General features: G+C 52.5%; 1 protein-coding gene across 1 annotated transcript in view; it reads right to left on the bottom strand.

Annotated features, from left to right (window-relative positions):
- The window catches only part of LOC146817937 (uncharacterized), a 1,667,073-nt gene that overhangs the window by 397,681 nt on the left and 1,247,474 nt on the right, over positions 1–21,918 (bottom strand). The window lies entirely within an intron of this gene.

Below are 21,918 nucleotides of genomic sequence, written 5' to 3' on the forward strand. Positions count from 1 at the left end.
TTTAGGCCCAGATCTCTGTACTGGGGTGAATGTATGACATTGTTCTGCATTCTGTCCATCAATTGTTGTTTTTGCATTTGTCACCCCGAGTGGGAAGGGTATGCTCAGACGTGAGTCCCTTGCTCTCCATGCCACTGGAATCAAGCTATCCTGGCTGACGAGGGCTGAAAGCCCGAAACCGGTCCTAGGATGCTTGTTTCCAGTCCAGGGAGGACCTGGCTTGGCAGTTCGGGCTGGACTGTTCCCATGGGGCACAGGGTCAAGACTGATTTGCATATGGCTGGGTTCAAACTGGAATGGCATGGTGAGCAAAAAAACGATGGATTTAGGCCCAGATCTCTGTACTGGGGTGAATGTATGACATTGTTCTGCATTCTGTCCATCAATTGTTGTTTTTGCATTTGTCACCCCGAGTGGGAAGGGTATGCTCAGACGTGAGTCCCTTGCTCTCCATGCCACTGGAATCAAGCTATCCTGGCTGACGAGGGCTGAAAGCCCGAAACCGGTCCTAGGATGCTTGTTTCCAGTCCAGGGAGGACCTGGCTTGGCAGTTCGGGCTGGACTGTTCCCATGGGGCACAGGGTCAAGACTGATTTGCATATGGCTGGGTTCAAACTGGAATGGCATGGTGAGCAAAAAAACGATGGATTTAGGCCCAGATCTCTGTACTGGGGTGAATGTATGACATTGTTCTGCATTCTGTCCATCAATTGTTGTTTTTGCATTTGTCACCCCGAGTGGGAAGGGTATGCTCAGACGTGAGTCCCTTGCTCTCCATGCCACTGGAATCAAGCTATCCTGGCTGACGAGGGCTGAAAGCCCGAAACCGGTCCTAGGATGCTTGTTTCCAGTCCAGGGAGGACCTGGCTTGGCAGTTCGGGCTGGACTGTTCCCATGGGGCACAGGGTCAAGACTGATTTGCATATGGCTGGGTTCATACTGGAATGGCATGGTGAGCAAAAAAACGATGGATTTAGGCCCAGATCTCTGTACTGGGGTGAATGTATGACATTGTTCTGCATTCTGTCCATCAATTGTTGTTTTTGCATTTGTCACCCCGAGTGGGAAGGGTATGCTCAGACGTGAGTCCCTTGCTCTCCATGCCACTGGAATCAAGCTATCCTGGCTGACGAGGGCTGAAAGCCCGAAACCGGTCCTAGGATGCTTGTTTCCAGTCCAGGGAGGACCTGGCTTGGCAGTTCGGGCTGGACTGTTCCCATGGGGCACAGGGTCAAGACTGATTTGCATATGGCTGGGTTCAAACTGGAATGGCATGGTGAGCAAAAAAACGATGGATTTAGGCCCAGATCTCTGTACTGGGGTGAATGTATGACATTGTTCTGCATTCTGTCCATCAATTGTTGTTTTTGCATTTGTCACCCCGAGTGGGAAGGGTATGCTCAGACGTGAGTCCCTTGCTCTCCATGCCACTGGAATCAAGCTATCCTGGCTGACGAGGGCTGAAAGCCCGAAACCGGTCCTAGGATGCTTGTTTCCAGTCCAGGGAGGACCTGGCTTGGCAGTTCGGGCTGGACTGTTCCCATGGGGCACAGGGTCAAGACTGATTTGCATATGGCTGGGTTCAAACTGGAATGGCATGGTGAGCAAAAAAACGATGGATTTAGGCCCAGATCTCTGTACTGGGGTGAATGTATGACATTGTTCTGCATTCTGTCCATCAATTGTTGTTTTTGCATTTGTCACCCCGAGTGGGAAGGGTATGCTCAGACGTGAGTCCCTTGCTCTCCATGCCACTGGAATCAAGCTATCCTGGCTGACGAGGGCTGAAAGCCCGAAACCGGTCCTAGGATGCTTGTTTCCAGTCCAGGGAGGACCTGGCTTGGCAGTTCGGGCTGGACTGTTCCCATGGGGCACAGGGTCAAGACTGATTTGCATATGGCTGGGTTCAAACTGGAATGGCATGGTGAGCAAAAAAACGATGGATTTAGGCCCAGATCTCTGTACTGGGGTGAATGTATGACATTGTTCTGCATTCTGTCCATCAATTGTTGTTTTTGCATTTGTCACCCCGAGTGGGAAGGGTATGCTCAGACGTGAGTCCCTTGCTCTCCATGCCACTGGAATCAAGCTATCCTGGCTGACGAGGGCTGAAAGCCCGAAACCGGTCCTAGGATGCTTGTTTCCAGTCCAGGGAGGACCTGGCTTGGCAGTTCGGGCTGGACTGTTCCCATGGGGCACAGGGTCAAGACTGATTTGCATATGGCTGGGTTCAAACTGGAATGGCATGGTGAGCAAAAAAACGATGGATTTAGGCCCAGATCTCTGTACTGGGGTGAATGTATGACATTGTTCTGCATTCTGTCCATCAATTGTTGTTTTTGCATTTGTCACCCCGAGTGGGAAGGGTATGCTCAGACGTGAGTCCCTTGCTCTCCATGCCACTGGAATCAAGCTATCCTGGCTGACGAGGGCTGAAAGCCCGAAACCGGTCCTAGGATGCTTGTTTCCAGTCCAGGGAGGACCTGGCTTGGCAGTTCGGGCTAGACTGTTCCCATGGGGCACAGGGTCAAGACTGATTTGCATATGGCTGGGTTCAAACTGGAATGGCATGGTGAGCAAAAAAACGATGGATTTAGGCCCAGATCTCTGTACTGGGGTGAATGTATGACATTGTTCTGCATTCTGTCCATCAATTGTTGTTGTTGCTGCTGCTGACAGCCTTGAAATGGAGTAGCCTACCCAAATCAACAAAATCTCCTGTAACCAAAACCCCTAGGCTGGGACTGTAGGCCTGCTATCCTAAAAAAAGTTGCAGAGCTGAATCTGCCTTTGCCCTAAAGAGGCTGGAACCATCAAAGGGAAGATCCAGCAAAGTGCCTTGAATGTCTGGTGGACATCCAGATCCTCTTAACCTGGCATGCCTCCTGGTCGCCACCGAAGAGCCCATCACCCTGGCGACTGAGTCTGCTGTATCTAGACCCGACTGGATCACCTGACGGGCACTGCTTGTGTATCAGTCAACAACTCTATAAAGTGAACTCGAACATCCTGAGGCAGCTTAGGAGCCACTTCCTTGGCTGTGTCCATCAAGGCATGGATATACCTTCCTAACAGGCATGCAGGGCCGTTTCTAGGTGTTTTGCCGCCCTAGGCGAGAAGTGAAAAATGCCGCCCCCTCCCTTTTACTACCATCACTCTCAGGCCTGATCACTCTCTCCCCCTGTCATTCAGGCTAGAAGAATTAATGCATTCAGCCCTGTCATGAATCACGCATCAGGCGTTAGACTAACACATTTCAGTGTGGTGGTCCACATCACCGCACTGAAATGCAAAGTCACTCCTTATAGTGCCTCAGCAGTCAAGCGCCGGGCAAAGCTGCCAAGGTTTCAGATTGCCATGAGTGACATAATTTCAGGCTAATTCTGAGTGACATTTTAACGACTATGTGTGACACATTCTCGCGAGCAAAATCAAGCAATAAAGACGAGGGAAACATAAATATCAGAAATTAAACCCATATGAGCAACGAGAAACTCTAAGAGGATCTTAAAACTGTTGCAAAGTACCAGAAATGTAAGGGCATTGCTGTAACTTGATCATACTGTTAAGCTGGGCAGGACGGCCGGTGCAGGAGATATCGTTGTTTTGTCTAGCGTGTGGCGCCACCCACGGCACGATAACTAGGCGAATTGCAAGCAGCACTAGTCAACCCGCAAAGACACCCTCCCCGACTCAGTTACACTACACTAAAGTGCGCTAACGTGTCACTGCTCAAACTGAGCGGAGAAAGACTGCATGACTACACACTTCTCAGACTACAGAGGCACGGCAGGCAGCTCAGAATTTACCCAATTTTATAGCACCCATTACAAGTAGCAAGTGTAACTAGATACTGGGCTCTGAGGGCCCACTTAATTCTTTCGGAGGCGGGAGGCCAGCAAGCGAACCTGCGCCATGGCAAATAGCGGGCCTCGTGGTGGCCGCATAGAGTCACAACAGAGGTGCAACTAGAGCCAAATTTCAGGGGGGGGCTAAGAGAAAATTCGGGGGGTGGCTAATTCTTCCAGCAATAGGTAGAGTGGAGATGCAGGGGCTCTAAGAAGGGGTGAATAAACAACAAAGCCACGTTAGCAAGCAAATGGTCTTTTACAGACCTGTGACGTACTCGGGTGCGGCTGTGTGTGTGCCCGGTAAGCTGTATCAGCCCGGGCTGCCACACAGGACGGGGGGGCTGAAGCCCTTTCAGCCCAATGGGCATTGCGGAGCCTGTTACACCGGGGGGTCGTTAGTTGGCACAGGTATGCACTTGTGACAAATAGGGACCCTCTCCACTAGCCAGGGTAAGGTGGTACACTCCTAAAATAACCCCTGCTCACCCCCTTGGTAGCTTGGCACGAGCAGACAGGCTTATCTCAGAGGCAGTGTGTAAAGCATTTGTGAACACATACAGTAACCAAGTGACAACACAACAGATGGACACCACACAGGTTTTATATAAAAAATAAGTATTCTTTATATAGATTTACCACAAGACCATTAAACGACAAAAACACACAATACTGTTACTTTAGATGGTAGGATTTTGCTTAGTTCTCTTAAGTTCTTAAATGCGACACTTTAAGTCAATGTACCTTTTAGATGCGACACGCAGGGCAACGAAAGTTTTGCAACGATGTTGATGCGATGAAGATTTTGGTGCAACAAAATAAAGACGTGAAGATCTTCCAGATGCGATACGCTTCTCCGATGTTGTGAGAAGACTCGACTCGATGCTTCAGCTGCAGCGGGGACATACTTTACGCGATGCGACAACACCGGCCTTGGCAGCGACACTCTTCTCTGACGTTTGCGAGACGCTTCCGCTCGATGCGATGTTGCAGCGGCGACACCCCTTTAAGTGATGCGACGACAGCAGCTCCGACGGTGGCACGCTTCTCCGTGGATGCGAGGCGCTTTTCTTGATGCGGTGCAATGCGACAACTACGATGGCTGCGATGGCGACACGCTTCTTCCTCGATGCAAGACTCTTCTCTTGATGCGGTGCAATGCGTCAGCTGTGATGGCTGCAATGGCGACACGCTTCTTTGGCGTTGCGAGACACTTCCTGGATGATGCGAGATGCTTCCGCTCAATGCGAGGCTGCAGCGGCGACACACTTTACGAGATGCGACGACAACAGCTCCGACGGCGGCACGCTTCTCCTTCTTGAGTCGCACTTCCAGCTCCTTGCGACACACAGTCCCTCAGAAGGCCCAACAACAGCAGCAGGCCCTTCCAAAGAACTCTGGGGAGCTGGGGGTGAAGTCTGTTGTTCCTGAGACTTCAGCAGGAGGAAAGCTCTTTTCCAAGCCCTTGGAGATCCTTCACAAGTTGAGCAAAAGTACACACAAAGTTCCTTTCTCCTCTCTTTGGCAGTAAGGCAACCACGGCAGGCCAATCCCCCAGTTTCAGGGATAGTTTCCTCCTCAGCTTCTTCTGGTTCCTCCCTCAGCAGAGGTTCTTCTTGTTTTCCCAAAGTGATCTAAGTTCTTGGGATCAGGGTCCCAATATTTATACCCAGAAATCCTTTGTCCTCTGAAGGCAGAGGGGCCTTTGCCCAGTCCAAACCAGTTCCTGAGCACTTTGTTTACCAGACTTCTCCTTTCCTTTCACAGTGCGGGCAGAAACATTAGACGCCCCACAGGAGGTGGAGCCAGCATTGTGGAAGACAAGTACAGCCCTGGAGCACTTTGTTGACAGGATTCCTTCTCTTCATTCACTGTGCAGGGCAGAGACATCAGCCGCTCCCCAGGAGGTGGAGGGCAGGCACAGCCCTATTCAGGTCCCAGATGCAACTCCTCCCACCCATCTGGATGCAGATCTCTCTATTCACCACTGGGACACCTCACCCTGTCTCCTGGAATTCCCCAGCCCTGTCACTCAAACTCCAGACAAAGGAATACACACAGCCTACGCAGAGGCAGGTTTGAATGGTTAGACAAGAAAATGCCTACTTTCTTAAATTGGCATTTTCAAACACAGAATGTTAAAACCAACTTCACTAAAAGATGTATTTTATCATCCTGAGTTCAGGCATACTAAATTCGAATGTCTACCATGTTCCATGAGTCAGTTAGGATTATAAGATGTAATAATCAAACTGCCCATTCTGGCCTATGGAGAACAGGTAGCCTTGCAATAGTGAAAAACGAAAATGGCTGTAATTCACTATTAGAACATGCCACACACACCAGGGAATGTCCTACCTTATCCTTACAATGAACCCTGCCCTTGGGCATACCATAGGGGTGTCTGATATGAAGAAAAGGGAAGGTTTAGGGACTGGCAAGTGGGTGCACTTGCCCAGTTAGCATGACAGTACCAGACTGCACGCAGGTTCTGCAATGGCAGACGTTAGACACATGTTTACAGGCTGCTTCTGTGGGTGGCACAACCAGTGCTGCAAGCCCACCAGCAGCATTTGGATTTACAAGCCCTGGGCACTCCTGGTGCACTGTACTAGGGTCTGACAAGTAAACCAAACCAACCAATCATGGCATCACAAATTATACATTAATTTACAATAGGGAGCACTTGCACTGTGGCACTGGACAGCAGTGGCACAGTGCCCTCAGTGGGTCAGGCGCAGGTCGGTCGGGAGGGAGTTCCAGGTCTTGGCGGCCAGGTAGGAGAAGGACCTTCCTCCTGTAGTCGCTCTTCGGATGCGGGGGACGGCGGCGAGGGCGTGGCTGGCAGATTGGAGGTGGCGTTTGGGAGCGTAGAAGTTGACTCGGCTGTTGAGGTAGCTCGGGCCTTGGTCGTGTAGGGCTTTGTGTGCGTGGGTGAGGAGGCGGAAGGAGACTCTCTTGCTGACGGGGAGCCAGTGGAGGTCTCTCAGATGTCCGGAGATGTGGCTGGTTCGTGGGATGTCGAGGATGAGTCTGGCTGAGGCGTTTTGGATCCGCTGGAGTCTCTTCTGGAGCTTGGCGGTGGTGCCGGCGTAGAGGGCGTTGCCGTAGTCCAGTCGGCTGGTGACGAGGGCCTGGGTGACGGTCTTCCTGGTCTCTGTGGGGATCCACCAGAAGATCTTCCGTAGCATGCGTAGGATGTTGAAGCATGACGAGGAGACGGCGTTGACTTGCCTGGTCATGGAGAGGGAGGAGTCCAGGATGAAGCCCAGGTTGCGTGCATGGTCTGTCGGTTTGGGTGCGGTGCCCAGGGCGGGAGGCCACCAGGAGTCGTCCCAGGCGGAGGGTGAGGAGCCCAGGATGAGGACCTCCGTCTTGTCTGAGTTCAGCTTCAGGCGGCTGGTCGTCATCCACTCGGCTACCTCTTTCATCCCTTCTTGTAGGTTGGCTTTGGCGGCGGCGGGGTCGTTGGTCAGGGAGAGGATCAGCTGGGTGTCGTCGGCGTAGGAGATTATGCTGAGGTTGTGTTTGCGTACGATGGCCGCGAGGGGGCTCATGTAGACGTTGAAGAGGGTGGGGCTCAGAGAAGATCCTTGGGGGACGCCGCAGATGACTTCGGAGGCCTCTGACTTGTATGGTGGTAGGCGGACTCTCTGTGTTCTACCGCCGAGGAAGGAGATGATCCATTCTAGCGCCCTGTCCTGGATTCCGACGTTGCTGAGGCGCCGTACTAGGGTGCGGTGGCAGACCGTGTCGAAAGCCGCGGAGAGGTCTAGGAGGATGAGGGCCGCTGTTTCTCCATTGTCCATCAGGGCTCGGATGTCATCGGTGGCGGCGATGAGGGCGGTCTCGGTGCTGTGATTGGCTCGGAAGCCGGACTGAGAGGGGTCGAGGGATCCGTTTGTCTCGAGGAAGGCGGCCATCTGCTTGTTGACGGTCTTCTCGATGACTTTGGCTGGAAACGGGAGAAGCGAGATGGGGCGGTAATTCTTGAGGTCGGTGGGGTCCGCTGTTGGTTTCTTGAGTAGGGCGCTGAGTTCGGCGTGCTTCCAGCTCTCCGGGAAGGTGGCGGTGTTGAAGGATATGTTGATGATGTCTCGCAGGTGGGGTGCGATGACAGCGTCGGCCTTGTTGAAGACGTGGTGAGGGCAGGGGTCAGTCGGTGATCCGGAGTGGATGGAGTTCATCGTGCGGATGGTGTCTTCGGTACTGATCGGGGTCCAGGCGTGGAGGGTGGTGGTGGGGGGTGGTTGTTCGGTCATGCTGTGCGTTGGTTGGTTGTCGAAGCTGCTGTGTATGTCTGTGATCTTGTTGTGGAAGTATGAGGCGAGGGAGTTGCAGAGGTCTTGCGATGGGGTGATGTCGTTGTTTCCTGCGCTGGGGTTGGAAAGCTCTTTCACGATGTTGAAGAGTTCCTTGCAGTTGTGTGCGTTGTTGTCCAACCGGTCCTTGAATGCTGTTTTCTTGGCGGCGCGGATCAGCTGGTGGTGCTTCCGGGTAGCAAGCTTGAAGGAGGTCCTGTTGTCCGGTGTCGGTTCCCTTTTCCAGACTCTCTCGAGGGCTCGGCAGTTCTTCTTGGAGCTCTTGAGTTCTTCGGTGAACCATGGGGCCTTCTTGCTGCCGGGTCTGCTGGGCGCGGTCCTCAGTGGGGCGAGTTCGTCCGCGCAGTTGCTGATCCACTTCGTGAGGTTGTCGGCGGCCTGGCTGGGGTTCGCTGAGCTGGCAGGAGGGTGCTGGCTCAGGGAGGTGGCGAGCTGGTCTGCTGTGATCTTGTTCCAGCTTCTGCGGGCGGCCTGTTGTTGGTGATGGTGGGTCGGCGTTCTCTTGAAGGTGAAGTGGACGCAGCTGTGGTCCGTCCAGTGAAGCTCTGTGGCGTGGCTGAAGTCGATGTCTGTGCTGGATGAGAAGACGGCGTCGAGAGTGTGTCCGGCAAGGTGGGTGGGGGTGGACACCAGTTGCTTGAGTCCCAGGTTGGCGAGGTTGTCGAGCAGGGTGCTGGTGTTGTGGTCGTTGTTGTTCTCCAGGTGGAAGTTGAGGTCTCCCAGGAGGATGTAGTCAGCGGAGGGGAGGGCAAGCGGGCTGACGAAGTCGGTGATGTCCTCGCTGAATTGGGTGCGTGGACCAGGGGGTCGGTAGATCAGGGTGCCTCTGAGGGTGGTGGTCGGGTTGGTGTGGATCTGGAAGTGCAGGTGTTCGGCGCTGGTCAGGGTGTTGTCGGTGCTGGTCGTGAGACGGATGGTGTTCTTGTGGATGATGGCGATGCCTCCTCCCATCTGGTTGGCGTTTCGGTCCCTCCGGACGATCTTGTAGCCCTCTGGGATGGCGATGGCGATGTCGGGAGCTGAAGAGGCGTTCATCCAGGTCTCCGTGAGGAAGGCAACGTCAGGGGCTGTGGCGTCGAGGAGGTTCCAGAGTTCGATGGCGTGTCTGTGGACGGAGCGGGTGTTGAGCAGGATGCACTTGAGGTGGGTACTGCTGGTGTTCGGCTTGGTGGGTGCGGGGCAGGATCGGATGCATGAGAACTTGCAGGCGTGGCAGCTGAAAGGTCCGTTGGTACGTCCAGGAGTGGCTTGATGGCATTCTGGGTGTCGGCCGGTGTTGAGAGCGCTGAGGGTGGCGGCTGAGTACGTCAGGCGTGTAGGTCGGGGTCTTCGAGGTCCAGGGGTCCTGGCACTGGGCGCGGTCCAGGCGCGGACGGGCGTAGACGGGCTTGCCTTTGGCGCGCCTTCGGCGCACAATCGGCGCGCCCGCTGCGCGTTCGCACGGTCGCCATATAAGGCGAAGTGCGCGGGTGGGCGGGGCAGCTGGGAGGCGGGAGCGGGGAGGGAACAGAAAGAAAAAAGGGGCGTGGTCAGCGGTGGTGGCGGGAAGCGGGGAGCGGGGAGGGAGGACGGCGCGGTGGGCGGGCAGGCAGGCAGGAGGGCGCGAAGGGCTGAAAAAGACACGAACAAAATGCAGGCACAAATGTCAGGAGAAAAGAAAAACAGTTGACACGGGGAGAAGAGCAGTTTAAGCAAGCACAAATTTTGACAAAACAAGCGAGAACAGACGCTATGAAAAAAAAATAGTTAACACGGGGAGAAGAGCGGTTAAGCAAGCACAAATTTTCGACAAAGCAGGCGAAAACAGACGCCAGCGGCGACAGCCGGCAGCGAGGCAGAGGGCAGGCAAGGGGGCACACACAGCAGTTGGTGGCCGTGCGGCGCGGGGGTGTCCCACAAGTGGGTCACACTCACCTGCGTCGCACGGTCGCCATATAAGGCCAAGTGCGCGGGTGGGCGGGGCAGCTGGGAGGCGGGAGCGGGGAGGGAACAGAAAGAAAAAAGGGGCGTGGTCAGCGGTGGTGGCGGGAAGCGGGGAGCGGGGAGGGAGGACGGCGCGGTGGGCGGGCAGGCAGGCAGGAGGGCGCGAAGGGCTGAAAAAGACACGAACAAAATGCAGGCACAAATGTCAGGAGAAAAGAAAAACAGTTGACACGGGGAGAAGAGCAGTTTAAGCAAGCACAAATTTTGACAAAACAAGCGAGAACAGACGCTATGAAAAAAAATAGTTAACACGGGGAGAAGAGCGGTTAAGCAAGCACAAATTTTCGACAAAGCAGGCGAAAACAGACGCCAGCGGCGACAGCCGGCAGCGAGGCAGAGGGCAGGCAAGGGGGCACACACAGCAGTTGGTGGCCGTGCGGCGCGGGGGTGTCCCACAAGTGGGTCACACTCACCTGCGTCGCACGGTCGCCATATAAGGCCAAGTGCGCGGGTGGGCGGGGCAGCTGGGAGGCGGGAGCGGGGAGGGAACAGAAAGAAAAAAGGGGCGTGGTCAGCGGTGGTGGCGGGAAGCGGGGAGCGGGGAGGGAGGACGGCGCGGTGGGCGGGCAGGCAGGCAGGAGGGCGCGAAGGGCTGAAAAAGACACGAACAAAATGCAGGCACAAATGTCAGGAGAAAAGAAAAACAGTTGACACGGGGAGAAGAGCAGTTTAAGCAAGCACAAATTTTGACAAAACAAGCGAGAACAGACGCTATGAAAAAAAATAGTTAACACGGGGAGAAGAGCGGTTAAGCAAGCACAAATTTTCGACAAAGCAGGCGCAGCAGGCAGGACACCCCTGCTGGGCCAAGGAAAGGGTAAAACTAAGAACATCAGACAAATGAGCCTTCAAAGGATCAATAAAACTCTCTCCACACCACTTAACAAACCTGCCCCATCTACAGGAATAGACAGATTTGGTGAAGTGTCTTCTGCCCATTAAGATAGCATCCACCACATCCAGTGGGAGAGAGAAAGAAACAGGTTGCCCCATTCAATCTCCAGGCATGAAGATGCAGGCTCGGGAGGTGAGGGTGCAGAACCTGCCCCTGTGACAGAGGAGGTCTGCCCTGAGAGGGAGACGGAGCGGAGGGTGCGATGAGAGGTAAAGGAGTTCTGTATACCACACCCTTCCTGGCCAATCCTGGGGCGATCAATATGACTTGGGCCTGGTCTTGGCGCATCTTCCTTAGAACTCGAGGAATTAAAGGTAGGGGAGAGACCGCATAGAGGAGTTGCAAGCCCCAATGCAACTGAAACACATCTCCCAACGCTCCCCGCATCGGATACTGAAGACTGCAGAACACTGGCAGTGCGCGTTCGCATGAGTGGTAAAAAGGTCCAACCGAGGAAACCTCTACATCCTGAAGACGTGATGGACCACCTCCGGATATAGCACCACTCGTGATCGTCAGAGATTTGCCGACTGAGACTGTCCGCACGTAGATTCAGCACTCCAGCCAGATGATTTGCAATCACACAAATCTGATGGTCCTGAGCCCAGGACCAGAGTCGCAGAGCCTCTCTGCAGAGATGAAACAACCCTACTCCTCCCTGTTCATTTATGTACCACATCGCAGTAGTGTTGTCTGTCAGGACCAGAACCGACTAACCGCGAACGGAGGGAAGAAAAGCTTGAGAGCCAAACATATCGCCGGCAATTCCAGAAGATTGATGTGAAGTAATCTCACCTCCGGAGACCAAAGGCCCTTGATCTCCAGATCCCCCAGATGAGCACCCCACCCTAGAGTGGAGGCATTGGTTATCATTGTGGACACCGGTGAAGGAGGTTGAAAGGGCTTTCCTTGAGACAGGTTGCCTGAAACAATCCACCATAACAGGTCCGCTGCAGTGTCTCTGGAGATTCTGACCACCTCCCTGAGATCTCCGTTGTATTGAAACCACTGCCTATATAGGCACCACGGGAGTGCCCTCATATGCCAGCGTGCATGGCTGACCAACAGAATGCAGGTAGCGAACAGACCGAGCAGGCATAGGACCTTCAGGACTGGAACAGCCACTCCATATTGAAACATTGGGATCATATTCTGGATGTCTTAAATCCTATGAGAAGGAGGGAAAGCACGAATCACAGTATTATTCCGTAGTGCCCCTATGAACAAGTTGTGCTGAGAGGCCACCAGGTGTGATTTTGGAACGTTTATTGAAAAACCCAAGTCAAACAACAGCTGAGCTGTTATTTGCAGATGATGCAGGACCATCTCTGGTGACTTCGCTTTGAGCAGCCAGTCGTCCAGAAAGGGCAATACAGAAATCCCCGACCTTCTGAGATGGACTGCCAACACCACCACCATCACCTTTGTGATGACCCGAGGTGCGGAAGTAAGGCCGAAAGGCAGGACTGCAAACTGGTAGTGCTGAGACCCTATCATAAACAGAGATACTTACGATGCGACTTCAGGTTGGGAATGTGAAAATACGCATCCTGGAAATTGATCGAAACCATCCAGTCTCCCTGCTGCAGCCACAGATGAACCTGAGCTAGTGTCAACATCTTGAACTTCTCCTGTTTGAGGTAAAAATTCAAGATTCCGAGGTCCAGGATCGGCCTCAATCGACCGTCCTTTTTAGGGATCAGGAAATACTGGAAGTAGCTTCCCTGACCCCTTTCTTGCTCTGGAGCCACCTCTATTGCACCTTTCTGTAACAAACACAGGACCTCTTGCTGCAGAAGCAACAGATGGTCGTCCGAACACCAGCTCTGGCGCGGAGGGTAAGGAGGGGGTTGACTCCAGGAAAGGAAGGGCATACCCATTTTCTACAAGATTTAAAACCCAAAGATCTGATGTAACAGATTTACAATTTTGTAAAAAATGGGACACCTGGCCTCCTATGGGTCCAACAGTCTCCAAGATGGGGGGTCTAGAGCTGCTTTCCTGCAGATCCAGTGGGGGGACAGAAGAGGAGGAGGAGGAAGAAGAGGCCTGTTGGTGAGCGGCCCCTTGCGGATGACCTCTTCTCTTCCCTCTGTACGACTTATACAGGGGGTTCTGCTGCTGCTGCTGTTTCTGCTGCTTTACAACAAACAAATGATGGACGGAATGCTGACAATGCATACATTCTCCCCCAGTCAAGAGATCTGGGTTAAATCCATCGTTCTTTTGCCCACTACACCACCCCAGTTTAGACATGGCCATATGCAAATCAGTCTTGACCCTGTGCCTCATGGGAACAGTCCAGCCCGAACTGCCAAGCCATGTCTTCCCTGGACCGGAATCAAGCATCCTAGGACCGGTTTCTGGCTATCAGCCGTCATCAGCCAGGATAGCTTGACTCCAGTGGCGTAGTGAGCACGGGTCCCACGTCTGGGAATACCCATCCCACTTAGGGCGAAAAGCGTTACAACAAACAAATGATGGACGGAATGCTGACAATGCATACATTCTCCCCCAGTCAAGAGATCTGGGTTAAATCCATCGTTCTTTTGCCCACTACACCACCCCAGTTTAGACATGGCCATATGCAAATCAGTCTTGACCCTGTGCCTCATGGGAACAGTCCAGCCCGAACTGCCAAGCCATGTCTTCCCTGGACCGGAATCAAGCATCCTAGGACCGGTTTCTGGCTATCAGCCGTCATCAGCCAGGATAGCTTGACTCCAGTGGCGTAGTGAGCACGGGTCCCACGTCTGGGAATACCCATCCCACTTAGGGCGAAAAGCGTTACAACAAACAAATGATGGACGGAATGCTGACAATGCATACATTCTCCCCCAGTCAAGAGATCTGGGTTAAATCCATCGTTCTTTTGCCCACTACACCACCCCAGTTTAGACATGGCCATATGCAAATCAGTCTTGACCCTGTGCCTCATGGGAACAGTCCAGCCCGAACTGCCAAGCCATGTCTTCCCTGGACCGGAATCAAGCATCCTAGGACCGGTTTCTGGCTATCAGCCGTCATCAGCCAGGATAGCTTGACTCCAGTGGCGTAGTGAGCACGGGTCCCACGTCTGGGAATACCCATCCCACTTAGGGCGAAAAGCGTTACAACAAACAAATGATGGACGGAATGCTGACAATGCATACATTCTCCCCCAGTCAAGAGATCTGGGTTAAATCCATCGTTCTTTTGCCCACTACACCACCCCAGTTTAGACATGGCCATATGCAAATCAGTCTTGACCCTGTGCCTCATGGGAACAGTCCAGCCCGAACTGCCAAGCCATGTCTTCCCTGGACCGGAATCAAGCATCCTAGGACCGGTTTCTGGCTATCAGCCGTCATCAGCCAGGATAGCTTGACTCCAGTGGCGTAGTGAGCACGGGTCCCACGTCTGGGAATACCCATCCCACTTAGGGCGAAAAGCGTTACAACAAACAAATGATGGACGGAATGCTGACAATGCATACATTCTCCCCCAGTCAAGAGATCTGGGTTAAATCCATCGTTCTTTTGCCCACTACACCACCCCAGTTTAGACATGGCCATATGCAAATCAGTCTTGACCCTGTGCCTCATGGGAACAGTCCAGCCCGAACTGCCAAGCCATGTCTTCCCTGGACCGGAATCAAGCATCTTAGGACCGGTTTCTGGCTATCAGCCGTCATCAGCCAGGATAGCTTGACTCCAGTGGCGTAGTGAGCACGGGTCCCACGTCTGGGAATACCCATCCCACTTAGGGCGAAAAGCGTTACAACAAACAAATGATGGACGGAATGCTGACAATGCATACATTCTCCCCCAGTCAAGAGATCTGGGTTAAATCCATCGTTCTTTTGCCCACTACACCACCCCAGTTTAGACATGGCCATATGCAAATCAGTCTTGACCCTGTGCCTCATGGGAACAGTCCAGCCCGAACTGCCAAGCCATGTCTTCCCTGGACCGGAATCAAGCATCCTGGGTTCAAACTGGAATGGCATGGTGAGCAAAAAAACGATGGATTTAGGCCCAGATCTCTGTACTGGGGTGAATGTATGACATTGTTCTGCATTCTTTCCATCAATTGTTGTTTTTGCATTTGTCACCCCGAGTGGGAAGGGTATGCTCAGACGTGAGTCCCTTGCTCTCCATGCCACTGGAATCAAGCTATCCTGGCTGACGAGGGCTGAAAGCCCGAAACCGGTCCTAGGATGCTTGTTTCCAATCCAGGGAGGACCTGGCTTGGCAGTTCGGGCTGGACTGTTCCCATGGGGCACAGGGTCAAGACTGATTTGCATATGGCTGGGTTCAAACTGGAATGGCATGGTGAGCAAAAAAACGATGGATTTAGGCCCAGATCTCTGTACTGGGGTGAATGTATGACATTGTTCTGCATTCTGTCCATCAATTGTTGTTTTTGCATTTGTCACCCCGAGTGGGAAGGGTATGCTCAGACGTGAGTCCCTTGCTCTCCATGCCACTGGAATCAAGCTATCCTGGCTGACGAGGGCTGAAAGCCCGAAACCGGTCCTAGGATGCTTGTTTCCAGTCCAGGGAGGACCTCGCTTGGCAGTTCGGGCTGGACTGTTCCCATGGGGCACAGGGTCAAGACTGATTTGCATATGGCTGGGTTCAAACTGGAATGGCATGGTGAGCAAAAAAACGATGGATTTAGGCCCAGATCTCTGTACTGGGGTGAATGTATGACATTGTTCTGCATTCTGTCCATCAATTGTTGTTTTTGCATTTGTCACCCCGAGTGGGAAGGGTATGCTCAGACGTGAGTCCCTTGCTCTCCATGCCACTGGAATCAAGCTATCCTGGCTGACGAGGGCTGAAAGCCCGAAACCGGTCCTAGGATGCTTGTTTCCAGTCCAGGGAGGACCTGGCTTGGCAGTTCGGGCTGGACTGTTCCCATGGGGCACAGGGTCAAGACTGATTTGCATATGGCTGGGTTCAAACTGGAATGGCATGGTGAGCAAAAAAACGATGGATTTAGGCCCAGATCTCTGTACTGGGGTGAATGTATGACATTGTTCTGCATTCTGTCCATCAATTGTTGTTTTTGCATTTGTCACCCCGAGTGGGAAGGGTATGCTCAGACGTGAGTCCCTTGCTCTCCATGCCACTGGAATCAAGCTATCCTGGCTGACGAGGGCTGAAAGCCCGAAACCGGTCCTAGGATGCTTGTTTCCAGTCCAGGGAGGACCTGGCTTGGCAGTTCGGGCTGGACTGTTCCCATGGGGCACAGGGTCAAGACTGATTTGCATATGGCTGGGTTCAAACTGGAATGGCATGGTGAGCAAAAAAACGATGGATTTAGGCCCAGATCTCTGTACTGGGGTGAATGTATGACATTGTTCTGCATTCTGTCCATCAATTGTTGTTTTTGCATTTGTCACCCCGAGTGGGAAGGGTATGCTCAGACGTGAGTCCCTTGCTCTCCATGCCACTGGAATCAAGCTATCCTGGCTGACGAGGGCTGAAAGCCCGAAACCGGTCCTAGGATGCTTGTTTCCAGTCCAGGGAGGACCTGGCTTGGCAGTTCGGGCTGGACTGTTCCCATGGGGCACAGGGTCAAGACTGATTTGCATATGGCTGGGTTCATACTGGAATGGCATGGTGAGCAAAAAAACGATGGATTTAGGCCCAGATCTCTGTACTGGGGTGAATGTATGACATTGTTCTGCATTCTGTCCATCAATTGTTGTTTTTGCATTTGTCACCCCGAGTGGGAAGGGTATGCTCAGACGTGAGTCCCTTGCTCTCCATGCCACTGGAATCAAGCTATCCTGGCTGACGAGGGCTGAAAGCCCGAAACCGGTCCTAGGATGCTTGTTTCCAGTCCAGGGAGGACCTGGCTTGGCAGTTCGGGCTGGACTGTTCCCATGGGGCACAGGGTCAAGACTGATTTGCATATGGCTGGGTTCAAACTGGAATGGCATGGTGAGCAAAAAAACGATGGATTTAGGCCCAGATCTCTGTACTGGGGTGAATGTATGACATTGTTCTGCATTCTGTCCATCAATTGTTGTTTTTGCATTTGTCACCCCGAGTGGGAAGGGTATGCTCAGACGTGAGTCCCTTGCTCTCCATGCCACTGGAATCAAGCTATCCTGGCTGACGAGGGCTGAAAGCCCGAAACCGGTCCTAGGATGCTTGTTTCCAGTCCAGGGATGACCTGGCTTGGCAGTTCGGGCTGGACTGTTCCCATGGGGCACAGGGTCAAGACTGATTTGCATATGGCTGGGTTCAAACTGGAATGGCATGGTGAGCAAAAAAACGATGGATTTAGGCCCAGATCTCTGTACTGGGGTGAATGTATGACATTGTTCTGCATTCTGTCCATCAATTGTTGTTTTTGCATTTGTCACCCCGAGTGGGAAGGGTATGCTCAGACGTGAGTCCCTTGCTCTCCATGCCACTGGAATCAAGCTATCCTGGCTGACGAGGGCTGAAAGCCCGAAACCGGTCCTAGGATGCTTGTTTCCAGTCCAGGGAGGACCTGGCTTGGCAGTTCGGGCTGGACTGTTCCCATGGGGCACAGGGTCAAGACTGATTTGCATATGGCTGGGTTCAAACTGGAATGGCATGGTGAGCAAAAAAACGATGGATTTAGGCCCAGATCTCTGTACTGGGGTGAATGTATGACATTGTTCTGCATTCTGTCCATCAATTGTTGTTTTTGCATTTGTCACCCCGAGTGGGAAGGGTATGCTCAGACGTGAGTCCCTTGCTCTCCATGCCACTGGAATCAAGCTATCCTGGCTGACGAGGGCTGAAAGCCCGAAACCGGTCCTAGGATGCTTGTTTCCAGTCCAGGGAGGACCTGGCTTGGCAGTTCGGGCTGGACTGTTCCCATGGGGCACAGGGTCAAGACTGATTTGCATATGGCTGGGTTCAAACTGGAATGGCATGGTGAGCAAAAAAACGATGGATTTAGGCCCAGATCTCTGTACTGGGGTGAATGTATGACATTGTTCTGCATTCTGTCCATCAATTGTTGTTTTTGCATTTGTCACCCCGAGTGGGAAGGGTATGCTCAGACGTGAGTCCCTTGCTCTCCATGCCACTGGAATCAAGCTATCCTGGCTGACGAGGGCTGAAAGCCCGAAACCGGTCCTAGGATGCTTGTTTCCAGTCCAGGGAGGACCTGGCTTGGCAGTTCGGGCTGGACTGTTCCCATGGGGCACAGGGTCAAGACTGATTTGCATATGGCTGGGTTCAAACTGGAATGGCATGGTGAGCAAAAAAACGATGGATTTAGGCCCAGATCTCTGTACTGGGGTGAATGTATGACATTGTTCTGCATTCTGTCCATCAATTGTTGTTGTTGCTGCTGCTGACAGCCTTGAAATGGAGTAGCCTACCCAAATCAACAAAATCTCCTGTAACCAAAACCCCTAGGCTGGGACTGTAGGCCTGCTATCCTAAAAAAAGTTGCAGAGCTGAATCTGCCTTTGCCCTAAAGAGGCTGGAACCATCAAAGGGAAGATCCAGCAAAGTGCCTTGAATGTCTGGTGGACATCCAGATCCTCTTAACCTGGCATGCCTCCTGGTCGCCACCGAAGAGCCCATCACCCTGGCGACTGAGTCTGCTGTATCTAGACCCGACTGGATCACCTGACGGGCACTGCTTGTGTATCAGTCAACAACTCTATAAAGTGAACTCGAACATCCTGAGGCAGCTTAGGAGCCACTTCCTTGGCTGTGTCCATCAAGGCATGGATATACCTTCCTAACAGGCATGCAGGGCCGTTTCTAGGTGTTTTGCCGCCCTAGGCGAGAAGTGAAAAATGCCGCCCCCTCCCTTTTACTACCATCACTCTCAGGCCTGATCACTCTCTCCCCCTGTCATTCAGGCTAGAAGAATTAATGCATTCAGCCCTGTCATGAATCACGCATCAGGCGTTAGACTAACACATTTCAGTGTGGTGGTCCACATCACCGCACTGAAATGCAAAGTCACTCCTTATAGTGCCTCAGCAGTCAAGCGCCGGGCAAAGCTGCCAAGGTTTCAGATTGCCATGAGTGACATAATTTCAGGCTAATTCTGAGTGACATTTTAACGACTATGTGTGACACATTCTCGCGAGCAAAATCAAGCAATAAAGACGAGGGAAACATAAATATCAGAAATTAAACCCATATGAGCAACGAGAAACTCTAAGAGGATCTTAAAACTGTTGCAAAGTACCAGAAATGTAAGGGCATTGCTGTAACTTGATCATACTGTTAAGCTGGGCAGGACGGCCGGTGCAGGAGATATCGTTGTTTTGTCTAGCGTGTGGCGCCACCCACGGCACGATAACTAGGCGAATTGCAAGCAGCACTAGTCAACCCGCAAAGACACCCTCCCCGACTCAGTTACACTACACTAAAGTGCGCTAACGTGTCACTGCTCAAACTGAGCGGAGAAAGACTGCATGACTACACACTTCTCAGACTACAGAGGCACGGCAGGCAGCTCAGAATTTACCCAATTTTATAGCACCCATTACAAGTAGCAAGTGTAACTAGATACTGGGCTCTGAGGGCCCACTTAATTCTTTCGGAGGCGGGAGGCCAGCAAGCGAACCTGCGCCATGGCAAATAGCGGGCCTCGTGGTGGCCGCATAGAGTCACAACAGAGGTGCAACTAGAGCCAAATTTCAGGGGGGGGCTAAGAGAAAATTCGGGGGGTGGCTAATTCTTCCAGCAATAGGTAGAGTGGAGATGCAGGGGCTCTAAGAAGGGGTGAATAAACAACAAAGCCACGTTAGCAAGCAAATGGTCTTTTACAGACCTGTGACGTACTCGGGTGCGGCTGTGTGTGTGCCCGGTAAGCTGTATCAGCCCGGGCTGCCACACAGGACGGGGGGGCTGAAGCCCTTTCAGCCCAATGGGCATTGCGGAGCCTGTTACACCGGGGGGTCGTTAGTTGGCACAGGTATGCACTTGTGACAAATAGGGACCCTCTCCACTAGCCAGGGTAAGGTGGTACACTCCTAAAATAACCCCTGCTCACCCCCTTGGTAGCTTGGCACGAGCAGACAGGCTTATCTCAGAGGCAGTGTGTAAAGCATTTGTGAACACATACAGTAACCAAGTGACAACACAACAGATGGACACCACACAGGTTTTATATAAAAAATAAGTATTCTTTATATAGATTTACCACAAGACCATTAAACGACAAAAACACACAATACTGTTACTTTAGATGGTAGGATTTTGCTTAGTTCTCTTAAGTTCTTAAATGCGACGCTTTAAGTCAATGTACCTTTTAGATGCGACACGCAGGGCAACGAAAGTTTTGCAACGATGTTGATGCGATGAAGATTTTGGTGCAACAAAATAAAGACGTGAAGATCTTCCAGATGCGATACGCTTCTCCGATGTTGTGAGAAGACTCGACTCGATGCTTCAGCTGCAGCGGGGACATACTTTACGCGATGCGACAACACCGGCCTTGGCAGCGACACTCTTCTCTGACGTTTGCGAGACGCTTCCGCTCGATGCGATGTTGCAGCGGCGACACCCCTTTAAGTGATGCGACGACAGCAGCTCCGACGGTGGCACGCTTCTCCGTGGATGCGAGGCGCTTTTCTTGATGCGGTGCAATGCGACAACTACGATGGCTGCGATGGCGACACGCTTCTTCCTCGATGCAAGACTCTTCTCTTGATGCGGTGCAATGCGTCAGCTGTGATGGCTGCAATGGCGACACGCTTCTTTGGCGTTGCGAGACACTTCCTGGATGATGCGAGATGCTTCCGCTCAATGCGAGGCTGCAGCGGCGACACACTTTACGAGATGCGACGACAACAGCTCCGACGGCGGCACGCTTCTCCTTCTTGAGTCGCACTTCCAGCTCCTTGCGACACACAGTCCCTCAGAAGGCCCAACAACAGCAGCAGGCCCTTCCAAAGAACTCTGGGGAGCTGGGGGTGAAGTCTGTTGTTCCTGAGACTTCAGCAGGAGGAAAGCTCTTTTCCAAGCCCTTGGAGATCCTTCACAAGTTGAGCAAAAGTACACACAAAGTTCCTTTCTCCTCTCTTTGGCAGTAAGGCAACCACGGCAGGCCAATCCCCCAGTTTCAGGGATAGTTTCCTCCTCAGCTTCTTCTGGTTCCTCCCTCAGCAGAGGTTCTTCTTGTTTTCCCAAAGTGATCTAAGTTCTTGGGATCAGGGTCCCAATATTTATACCCAGAAATCCTTTGTCCTCTGAAGGCAGAGGGGCCTTTGCCCAGTCCAAACCAGTTCCTGAGCACTTTGTTTACCAGACTTCTCCTTTCCTTTCACAGTGCGGGCAGAAACATTAGACGCCCCACAGGAGGTGGAGCCAGCATTGTGGAAGACAAGTACAGCCCTGGAGCACTTTGTTGACAGGATTCCTTCTCTTCATTCACTGTGCAGGGCAGAGACATCAGCCGCTCCCCAGGAGGTGGAGGGCAGGCACAGCCCTATTCAGGTCCCAGATGCAACTCCTCCCACCCATCTGGATGCAGATCTCTCTATTCACCACTGGGACACCTCACCCTGTCTCCTGGAATTCCCCAGCCCTGTCACTCAAACTCCAGACAAAGGAATACACACAGCCTACGCAGAGGCAGGTTTGAATGGTTAGACAAGAAAATGCCTACTTTCTTAAATTGGCATTTTCAAACACAGAATGTTAAAACCAACTTCACTAAAAGATGTATTTTATCATCCTGAGTTCAGGCATACTAAATTCGAATGTCTACCATGTTCCATGAGTCAGTTAGGATTATAAGATGTAATAATCAAACTGCCCATTCTGGCCTATGGAGAACAGGTAGCCTTGCAATAGTGAAAAACGAAAATGGCTGTAATTCACTATTAGAACATGCCACACACACCAGGGAATGTCCTACCTTATCC

Source organism: Triturus cristatus, chromosome 6 (assembly GCF_964204655.1).
Source record: "Triturus cristatus chromosome 6, aTriCri1.1, whole genome shotgun sequence".
NCBI classification, from domain to species: Eukaryota; Metazoa; Chordata; class Amphibia; order Caudata; family Salamandridae; genus Triturus; species Triturus cristatus.